We start from the raw sequence: 12241 nt of genomic DNA, 5'->3' as shown, positions 1-12241 counted from the left end.
CCGATATTTTCGAAAGTCACCCCTCTTTTCGATTGCCTAGCCTTAATTTTAACCTACGTCACTTCCGGTTTGGCGGTGGTCGTGACAGCAAAGACGTCAGGTTCTTCCCCGTCCATTTCCTTCTTCGCGGTACGAATTCGATCCTGTCTTCCTATTATCACTTTTTTTTTTTTGCTATAGGCCATCTATGAATTCTGACGAAGCTGAACGGATCTCTCCTCATCCTCCGAGGATATCTTCCCTGAGGAAACAATATGTAAATTCACTCTGGACTCACAGCAACAAATTTCCTATATACTGCTCCCACTACACATTGAACACTCTCGTCCGGTTTTTTTCACCACTGAAGAAATAAATATTTACATATACACACACACACACATATATATATATATATATATATATATATATATATATATATATATACTGGCAAAAGTACCCGTCGTTGACTGGGTTCAAAAACAGTCTACAGAAAATGGACTCTGATTCATGAAAGTATGATAGGTTATGAAAAGGAAGGATTGTAAAGAGATAGCTTCGAATTTGCGTGTATTAAAACCAAAGCAAAATATGATGAAAGTATTTAGCAACTAGAGACTTCTTCTTATTTTAGAAAGCGGAATTTTTAAACCAACCTCTTCTGATCTTGGACTATAGGTTATTTGGACCTATGGAACACATCCGATTTGGGTTTTAGCCGGCAAACGTTGCTATTAAGGGGTCAAAATTGAAAACGAAACAGTTGGCCTTAGCAAGAGTACACACAAACGTGTATATATATTTATATATATATTTATATATATATATATATATATATATACATATATATATGAGTATCAACAAATATTCCACCCCCTCCAATACATTTATTGTCATCGAAATCGTAGAAATCGCCAATTTTTTAATCAAATCGATTGATTGCCTACTCCAGTAAGGAACCTCCCTCAGTGTACCGGGAAAAGGCTCAACATGCCTTCCCGAAGTGATTACCCAAATAATTCTACACTTAAAGTTTCAAATGCAGAAGTCAATATCGTGCTTCAATTGTAAACCGCAACATTCATTTCGGACGCGCCCCTGTCTTATCAAAGAAACTTTTGTTGATTTTATGAAATTATTTTTACGTAATCACTTCAATTAAATTTAAATATACAAAATTCAAGTATCATGGTTTAACTGTGCTCTAAAAAGAAAAAAAATCATTTCGAACGTGCCCCTGCTTTATAAAAGAATCTGCAGTTGATTTTATGCGTTGGACTTTTTTTTTTCGCTTGTGCGGTTATAAAACTTATGAAATCCACTTGCGATGTTATTCCTTAATCGATTTTTTGGATTATCGATTTCCGATACTTTTCAGACGCATGCCGATACAAAAGCCATGTAAGAACACTCTCAGGCATATAACTACCTCAGTGTGAAATTTTAAAAAATATTCGGTCCAGCAGTTTCCGAGTCCAAACGAACGAACTCAATTACACACACACAATTCCTTATATATGATAGTAGATAGACAGATAGACAGACAGATAGATAGACGTGTCTAACTCCTCAGTTTTGAATTTACGCTAATGTGTGTATTGGGGGTGGGGGTATAAATGAAAGCGTAAACACGATTATTTCCCAGAAGAAAATAATATAAATCCGTTTGCCGCCTTTGATGAGGAGGAGAAGGAGGAAACTTTCGTAATTTTCTTTTCCGCCTAATTTAGTTGCAGTCGGCGTGACGTCATCGGTTTTCATCGCGTGTCATTAGGTTCGTTTGAATAGCAGTTAAGAACAAATGAGCCGAGTCCCTAGAACCACAAAGGAAGATAATCGGATAGATACACGTTCCAGATTATCAAGGCCTTAGGCGCGCAGACTGGCTAATTGGTTAAACCCTCCTTTTAGGCTGGTAAGAAAACAATGCCGGACCTCTAATTCCAAATCCTTATAAATTAGCGTCGACCAATGTTTATTAATCAGCAGGAAAAACATTTGGCAGAAGGCAAATAATAATAATAATAATAATAATAATAATAATAATAAGAAGAAGAAGAAGAAGAAGAAGAAGAAGAAGAAGATTGGAACATGGAGAAAAGAAATGAAAGAAATAGGTTTAATGAAGAAAATCAATATAATACCATAATTGTAGGAGCAATATGAATAGTCGCAAAGAACTTGAAAGAAAAGATTGTGAGAAATTGGAATCAAGAGGCAGATTGAAACTATATCACAGATGGTGATGCGGAAAATAGCTGAAGTTTTAAGTTTCAGACGCTAACCGTCCATATAGAAACTGCAACAGAAATGAAACAAAATATTGGACACCATATGATACCAAATAAAAAAACTGAAACTGCAAAATTGAAATTTAATAAGTCCAAACTAAGAAATGATGATGTGAACATGGATTGGTACCACACCTACTTATCGTGAGCTCTCAAGGAGGATGGAAAAACCGAGGAGCGAAAGCACCAAACAGACCTCCACTGGATGTGCGAAAAAGGACTCTGACTTCGCCAAGGCGTATTGCCACCCAAATTCTAATGTTAGCAAGAAGTCAATGGCAAGCGGATGTTACGATGATACAATTTATTAGCAAAGGTTTCGAAATTTCAAATATTAAAAAACATATACGGTACTTGTACAGTTTAATCAAGACATTAAAAAATGAAAATATCGAAAAAAAAAAGTTTATATTGTACGTATTCGATATGGAACGAAGTTCTCCGAAAAAAAATTTCACTTAATTTCATCAAGTAGTTTTGTTTTTTTTTTACATCGAAAAAAAAATTGTTATGATATCGAGCAAAAGGTTCGATTTTTAGGAGGAAAAGCTATTAATAAAGATGGGAAGGGTGTGTCGGCACTTTACATTGCGTTATCTCTTTAACTGGAGCTATCTCCCCGTGGCGTGTTCAACAAATTTGATAATGGCTGATTTCAACGCGCTCTCATAAAAACGTGTTTTTCTGCTGTAAAATATAAACTACTTAATCAAATTAAATTAAATTTTTTTTCAGAGATCTTCAGTCCAAAACGGATGCGTACAATATAACCTTTTTTCGATATTTTCATTTTATAATGTCTTGATTAAACTGATCAAGTACCAAATTTACATTTAAAATCTGGGGAAACGTGTCACCTAGAATCCAGGGAACGCCACTGGTTATTGTCATTGAGTAATCCCTGGTGATAACTTATCTCAAAACTCATAATGAATACAAATAATAATAATAATAATAATAATAATAATAATAATAATAATAATAATAATAAGAACAATCCCAAAAACCTTCGGATAAAAGACTGGGAGAAATTGATATTAGAGGTAAGAGCGAGACGATACAACGGATAGCAATAATGAAAGCAGCTGTAATCTAAGGAAAATCTAAGAAAAATCCTAGAATGCTGAAACCAACCCACATTAACCACAAACATAAACCAGTAACCTGCATGCCACAATATAAATAAAACAAGAATAAAAAGAACATGACCACAGGAAACCAAGAAAACTGAAACCACAAAATTTTTATATATTACGTCCTCCTCTCTTCCTTCCAAAATGGTGGCCTCTGCATCGGTCGACGCCATGCTAAATAGTCGTGAGATATCTAGGGCGGGGACCGAGGACGGAGAGCACTAACCAGCTCTCTACTGGGAGAGGGTGAAGAACAATGGGACTTTGAGAAGGTGTTTTCCCACTTAAATTTCATGGAATGCCTATGGCCGTTGTCAGTGAGAAATCAATGGTAAATTGGTGTTGAGATAATGTTAACTCATCTGTGCCAGTTATCAGGAGACGTGTAGAGTGCTGAAAATCTAAAGAGACTTGATGTCACTTGATGACGTAAAATTATAGCAGAGCCATAATGCAGAAGGGGCGAGGCGATCCAACCTTTTTAAAGTTATCAGAAAGCCAGCCGATACCTCACTCCTACATCCACCCACAAAATAACAAGTCAGCGCGAACAGCTGAAACAGAGAAACCTCTATACATCTATTTCTAACACTCTAGCTTTTTCCTTCCCATACAATCTCCATCTCCTCTTCCAGTAGCATGCAAGGATAGAAAACGTTATAAGAAAGTGAGTGATTCAGGGGAGACGGAATGACACAGTAGCGGCGAGAAAAATGATTTTCAGATAACCATTCTATGCATAAGCCGGCGCGTACAATGGACGCTTAAAGCAGCGCGTCTTTTAACTGAGTTATAATATGACTATATGGCATATCAACAAGCATGCATTGCGCCCAAGTATACTCACGATCGAAAAGGAGCGATTAAAATCTCAGTTTTCCAGTGTTGTGAAAGAACCACGTGTACATTGTGAAACAGATATTGTTTCAGTCTAGGGGTCCGTCAAAGGCTTATGAGATCGTCTAAATACATTATTCGAATGACAAGAATCTAAAGGGATTCAGAAAACATGCTTTAATCGGATATATATAAGTGAATGTGTCAGTGTATTTGTCTGTGTACATTTCCCTACGCAATAACTCTCAATTTTAAGTCTACGGACTCCAAATTTGATATACAGGGTACTGAGATTTGGGAAAACGATGGGATCGGTTGTCGACCAGAAATTTCGCTGTTAAGGGGTCAATGTTCAACGATTTAACCTTTGAGAACTCTACCATCGCCTCCGACAATTTGGGGTCTACGCACTTGAAGTTTTAGATATAGGTTCCTATGACATGGATTTGACTTGAAAACATGATTTGAGTCCAAAACAATAAATTTTAAGTTGTCATAATCGGGGTCAAAGTTAAAAAAATTAACCTTTTTTTTTTTTTTTGGCTCAGCATACACCTCCAAACACCCGGGCAACGCCGGGTACCCATGCTAGTATATCTATGAAAGTGAAAGTGTCTGTCTGTCTGTGTACATTTTCCTACACAATAACTCTGTCACTTTTAAGCCTTCGGACTCGAAATTTGATATACAGGGTATGGAGATTTGGGAAAATCTTTGTAATTCGTTTTACGCCAGAAATTTGGCTATGGAGTCAGAGTTCAACGATTTAACCTTTGAGAACTCTACCAAACTCCTCACCAATTTTGGGTATAAACATTTGAAATTTTAGATATAGGTTCCTATGACATGGATCTAACTTAATAACTTGATTTGACCCAAAACAATACATGTTAAGAGGTCATAATAGGGGTAAAATTAAAAAAAATACCTCTGCGGTTTCTACCAAATTACTCAGACAATTTCTAGTCTAAACATTTGAAATTTTACATAAAGGGTATTCAGAGATAGGGCTAGCTTTTTAATCGGTTTGGCTCGAAAATTTGAGCTACCAATATATAAAAGTATGTATGTATGTTTACATGTCCGCCTAAAACCTTCGCAGCAACCTTCAGACGACAAATCGGCTACAAACATTAATTGTTTCACGCTCAACTGACATTTTTCTATAGGGAGGGGTTGCTTTTTTCACCGATATTTTCGAAAGTCATCCCCTCTTTCCGATTGTCTAGCCTTAATTTAAATATACGTCACTTCCGGTTTGGCGGTGGTCGTAACAACAAAGACGTCACGTTTTTCCCCGTTCTTGTCCACCTTCGCAGTACGGGTTCGAGCCTGCCTTCCTATTACCACTTTTTTTTTGCTCAACACACACCTTCAAACACCCGGGCAACCCCGGGTACCCATGCTAGTATTCCAATAAAATTAAAGTCACATTACTTGACTCAATTATTTATATTTCAGTTTTCATAATCGAGTATGCATATAATATTTTCGCAAAAATCAAGACAACAAAATATAAAATGAGAATATCTTATCGTGTATTTTCTTATGCGTTAATTGTTTGGACAATTTTAAATATTATATAATTTAAAAATATTCCACAACTCTTCAGACGGACAAGTACACTATTTATACATATATGAATACATTCGTAATCTATATTTTTAGAGAACACATAATTGAACCTACCTACATTCCATCCTTATATTTTCATTTTGTATTTTTTTTTATTGTTTGGGTAGTATTTGTATTTAGTAATCGCGCTATTTTCGTATTTCTGCTTTTTAATTTATATTTCTACCAATTATCTATTTTAATATGAATTTAACCTTTTATAAGTTTATTCAATTAATTTATTTCCAAATAATTATCCACTCCTCCCAATTCAAGCATATACGTATATGCTCAATTATTTCTTCCACAATTTCTGATAGTTTCGTACGAACTTTGATTTACATTCTACGATCTACTGATTAATTAATATGCTTAACATTTTTTTCTGAAGAATGAATTGTGATTAAAATGGTGAATTTGAATATTATTACTAAAAACTATTTTTGTTATGCCAATAATTTAAATTTTTAATTTATCTTTTCATTTGTAATCACTATCCAAGTACCAAGGTCTCTCCGATTCTCTCTCCTCTGATCTTGAGAACGTGGTACAATGGGGAAAGGAATGGCTGGTTACTTTTAATGCATCTAAAACCAAGCTTCTCTCTTTACATCATAAACGTTCTGATCCCCATATGGCATCAGTTGAAATGAATGGCACCCGTCTTGAGGAGGCCCCAAGTTTTGACAAGCTTCTGGGCTGGACCATTACTCCTGATCTTAAATAGAACTCGTCCATCAAATCTGTTGCCAAGGCCGCTGGAAAGATGGTGGGAGCCTTCTATCGATCCAGTAGATATCTCACTGCTGATGTAATTCTCTATCTATATAAGAGTCAGGTACGTCCAAGGATGGAATACTGTTGCCACATCTGGGCAAGAGCTGCTAGAAAGGACTTGTCCTGCCTTGATAGAGTTCAAAATAGACTTCGTAGCCTCGTAAGAGATATCCTTTTCTCTTCCCTGCAACCTCTATCTCACAGAAGAGATCTTGCGAGTTTGTCTCTGATGTATCGTTATTTTCAAGGAAAGTGTTCGACTAAGCTTCAGTCTATGGTCCCCCCTCGCCTAATTTTCACAAGAAACACTCGTCTAGCTGAAAACACTATCAATATTTCCCCCCACTCGTTTTCTGTGCCTAAACCTAAACGTAGCTTCCATGGACAAAGCTTCTTTCTTAGAACTGCACGCCTGTGGAATTGTCTTCCGTTTTCCTGCTTTCCAGCTGACTACAATATGGTTGTCTTCAAGTCTAACATAAACAAGTTCTTGATGAGCCGTTCCACTTGTTAACAAATTTACTGAATTTCCATTACTACCGATTACTATATTTTCCAATTTCTACTATACACTCTTTACCCCTTATCCCCGAGTGGCCTCTTGGCCTTGATAAGTGGTGATGCCTATGTAAATGTATTTTATTTTTATTTATTATCTTTTCTTTTTCTTATCATCCGTAAAATCCTTACGTCCAAAGGGAGCTAACTTTATTTAGTCATTTTTTTTTTCAATTTATTGAAATTCCATGGATTAATATGCTTTATATTTACGCTTTAGTATCTTTAGTATATATTAATCACCTTTGTTTATATTTTAATTTTATAATTTTAACATTATTTTCTTCATAGCTATCTCACGCCTTAAACCTGATTAAAATAAATTTGAAAAAGAAACTTGACTTAAAACGTGTTTTGACAAGTTTCTGTGTTTGACCTTTACTCCTGATCTGAAATGCAACACGTACATCAAGTGTGTTGCCAAGGTCGCTGGAAAGATGGTGGGATCCTTCTACCGCTCCAGAAGATATCTCGCTACTGATGCAATTCTCTATCTATATAAAAGCCAAGTACGTTCAAGGATGGAATACTGCCGCCATATCTGGGCAGGAGCTGCTAAAAACAGCCTACCTGCCTTGACAGAGTACAAAATACACTTCGTGGCTTAGTGGGGGATGCAACCTCTCTCCCACAGAAGAAATGTTGCGAGCCTATTCTTGTTTTATCGTTATTTCCATGGCAGGCGCTCGTCTGAACTCCAATCTCTGGTCCCCCCTCGCCAATCTTTCACGAAAAACACCCGTCTAGCTGAATCCACTGTGAAAAATTCCCCCCACTCTTTATATGTGCCTAAATCAAAACGTGGATTCCATGAACAAAGCTTCTTTCTTAAAACTGCACGCCTGTGGAACTCTGTTCCGTCTGCCTGCTTCCGACCTGACTACAACCTGGATGTGTTCAAGTCCAATGTTAACAAATTCCTAATAAACCGCCCCCTTAAGTAAACACTTCATCGAATCTCCACACTAACGTAATGTACTTGCAATAACCCTTATCCCTGAGTGACTTCCGGGCCTTGATAAGTGCTGACCAAAAAAAAAAAACTGAAGATGTTGAGGGTTGAAAGAGAATGCTTAAATTTAATACTAAGATTTTAAAATGGTTCCATAAATAAATAAATTATTAGATCATCAACTTAACATATAGAAACTAAAACGATTATAACCTAAATATGAGAAATTGATTTTGATAATTAATATTAATATAATTAATAAAATGACACAGAAGTAATTTCAATGACACAAAGATTAAGATAGATTAAAATAAATTTAATCAAAATAAAAAATGGGAAATTGGACTGAGAGTGTGGAAGAAATTATGGAGCATATAAGTATGAACAAAAATTTTAACGGGTGGATTAGTATTTGAAAATAAATCAAATGAATAAATTGGGGATGAAAAATAATTATTGAAATAAAAAAAAAACTTACAAAATATGGTTTTAATATAAAAATAGATAATTGGTTGAAATATCATTTAAAAAGTAGAAATACGAAAATAGCGCGATTACTAAATAAGATTATCGGTGGCATTCTCCTGATCATAGACGGATACTTGTACGTTTTCCTTTTTTTCTTCTTTTGTTGATGTTAAGTCGAGGGATAGTGGTTTCTGTTGGAGAAAAGTGTATGTTCGATCTTGTTGACGATTGCAGTAAAGTCATATCTAATTGATATGTGTCACGTGGTTGGCGCGAAAATTGAATTTAGTCGCATATTTCGGAAGCATTATTAATAACAAAATTAAATTTGGAAATATTTGAAAACTGGATAATACCATATACTTTTTTTTCAATATGTTTTTTTTTTATTTAAATGATTATATTTCTGAGACTTTTGTGCGTCCTACCTTGTCATACATGGAGCCTTTGCATTTTTTATTTTTTTCTCATTTTCTTAGTGATGTTAAGTAATTCTGTACATTTTGTTTTTATTTTTGTGGTTGTTTAAAGCAGAATTAATATTCATCAGTGACTGAACAATATTAGTTATTGTTCATTCTATTACAAAAAAAAGACATAATAATTGATATTTTATGCCATTGGACATGAAATATTCCCCATACAATAGAATTGGACAAGAAAAGACGATAAAACTTAAACAAAAATAAATATGTAACAAACTTTAAAAAGGTATATTGGTTCAAAAACGAGCCGCCATGGTTAAAACGACTATAATTATTGAATTTTATCTCGAATGTCAGGCGTCGTGCAGGCGCGTGCGACAGAGAACTGTCAAAGTTTACATTTACAGCAATCAGTTGACGAAACCCAATTTATGAGTTCTTTCTTTTTACAGTAGAGTCACCACTTATCAATATCTTATATATATACAGTAGAACTCTAGTATACGATACGATTTTTTCATGTTACGATGTGGAATACGAGGTTTATTCCAGTTGCTGGTTACTGTTATGTCCTGCCTTACGGTTTCATTTATAATGTTATTTCATTATATATATGTGTATTATATACTGTATTGTATTTTGTTATTAAGTTTTAATGTCATATTCCTGGGTTCTCTCTCTCTCTCTCTCTCTCTCTCTCTCTCTCTCTCTCTCTCTCTCTCTCTCTCTCTCTGGCAGTTCGTCGATTTCGACGATGACGCGGAGGTTGGTTAGTGTCCGTGTCGAAGATGTGACACATGATGACAGGAAATCCGGGTAGTGGTGCCCGTCTGATTGCAGAGATCACGCCGCGGCTTCCAGTCCATCAAACCTACTGGTACGCCCTCACTCCATCGCCACAGGACTTTCACCTCTCTCCAAGCCTAGGCGAAGTAGGAATAAGCAGCTTGCCCAGTACTACTAGCACCCTCTCTGCTGAAAGAAAAAGTACAGAGGCAAGGACGGGCCAGAAAAGTCTGCACACATGCAATCAGTCACATTCGATGGCTGAGGCAGACCCGAGTCGAGTTGTACATCACCCTTGTTAACTGCGTCGGCACTGCAGTGCTGATTCATTCGCTGCGCCAGCCGTTGGGATTCTTTCGTCATCCGCCAAGAGTATCGTTGACTAGGCTTGGATTTTTGTGACCCTAAATAGGGGGGCTAGTGGGTACTACACCTTGCCCAAGGCTGACCCAGCACTGCAACGATGAAGGGGTAGTGGCATTCTCCCCAAACCCCTGAATCTCTCGCACCAGGGCCTCGTTGCCGGATGTACTTTTACGTCATACCCAGGGTTCTAATATATATATATATATATATATATATATATATATATATATATATATATATATGTATGTATGTATGTATGTATAAGATCGGAAGATGGTAATTGAAAAGACAGCTAATAAGAATTGTACTCTAACTCATAAATCCGCATAAGTAGCCCTGTTGGGATTCTCTGTCAGGTGATAAAAATGTATCAACCCTTCTCAAACCGTGAGATCATAAAACCTGGGTAGTACGACCTACACGGCAGCGTTCCTTATATTGAGATAAGAAAGATCAAATAACTCCCGAACGGCTCAACTCTGTTAAAATGAAATGACTTTTGGTTTGTCTATCACGTTCAAATTTGAAATGATATTTAGGTTGTCTATCGTGTGTAGTTTATAAACAGAATTTTACTTTGTCTATCACACTTTATATTGAGATATAACATTTCGGATTGTCTATGACACATAAATTTGATATAAAAATTTGTTTTTTCTGTCATACTTAAGTTTTAAACAACATTTAGGTTTGTCTGTCACGTTTAAATGTAGATAATATTTTTCTTGTCTGTCACGATCACCTTTGAAATAAGAGTTTGGTTTGCGTGCCACACTTAAGTTTGAAATATAATTTTGGTTTGTCTGTGACATTTGAATTTGTACAGCATTCTGATTTGTTTGTTATATTTGTGTTTCAAATAACATTTCCTGTCTGTCACTCTCGAGTTTTAAATTATATTTTTGCTTGATATCTACATATTTTTTAATATTTTCTAAGCAAGACGAATAATTTAAAATAATATTTTCGTTTCTCAACTATTAAATAATATTTTTATTAATCTGCTACGCTTATTTTCGAAATAATATTTTGGGTTGTCTGTTATGCTATAGTAAGAAACAAAGGCAATTTTGTCTGAAATGATGAGTTGATTGTACGTAAAGCTAGTATTTGAAATAACATTTTTATTTATCGGTCACGCTAGTATTCGAAAAACATTATTATTTGTATGTCACGCTATGATCGAAATAGCATTTTGAATTATCTGTCACGCTAGTATTCGAAATAGCATTTTAATTCTCTTTCATGCTTATATTTTAAATAACATTTTGACTTTTCTGCCATGCTTTTATTCGAAATGAAATTTCTGTTAGTCTGTCAAGCTTATTATGTAATAAAATTATTTCAGTCAAACATATTCGAAATAGCATTTTTCTTTCATGCTTATATCCGAAGTAACATTTTGATCGCCGATCATACTTTTATTCGAAATTACAATTACAAACTCCAAATAACATGTTGCTTTTTCTGTCATGCTTCAAAATTTATTTTGTCTGTCACATTTTGTGTGTGTGTGTGTGTGTGTGTGTGTGTGTGTGTGTGTGTGTGTGTGTGTGTGTGTGTGTTTACATCGGTTAACGCATCAATTGTATGAAAGAAGCAACTTAATATCCGGTGTCCTTTTTTTGTTGTTATCATTATTGTTCATATCTTTCTAGAGTTGACATTTGCTTCTAAGTTCTTCCATTGAATCGTGATGCTGTTCGAATAGTGATGGCGGTCGCCATTTTTAAGTGAAACGGTGGTATTAAACTCAATATGATTTCCCAGAGTGTCAACACAGGAAAATGAATTGTTCTTTCGTTACAAAGGGCCTGTTTTTTTACGGTAACTATCAATTTGAAACCATGAACGACAAGAGAAAAAAAAATCTTTATCATAGTTCATGCATGTGTGATCGTTTTCAGTTTTATTCAAATAATTTTCTCGATTGTATCTTAGTTATTTGTAAAAACTATAATAGAAATAATAAAGTCATTGGCTTAATTTTATCGATTTTACAGGTTTGAAATATAATTTATTTTATTTTTTATGGAAAATATAGAATTCGTTGAA

Source organism: Euprymna scolopes, chromosome 33 (assembly GCF_053919585.1).
Source record: "Euprymna scolopes isolate OS-2025 chromosome 33, ASM5391958v1, whole genome shotgun sequence".
Lineage (NCBI taxonomy): Eukaryota > Metazoa > Mollusca > Cephalopoda > Sepiida > Sepiolidae > Euprymna > Euprymna scolopes.
The sequence above is the reverse complement of the archived record's forward strand: the minus strand, read 5'-3'. Positions refer to the sequence as shown.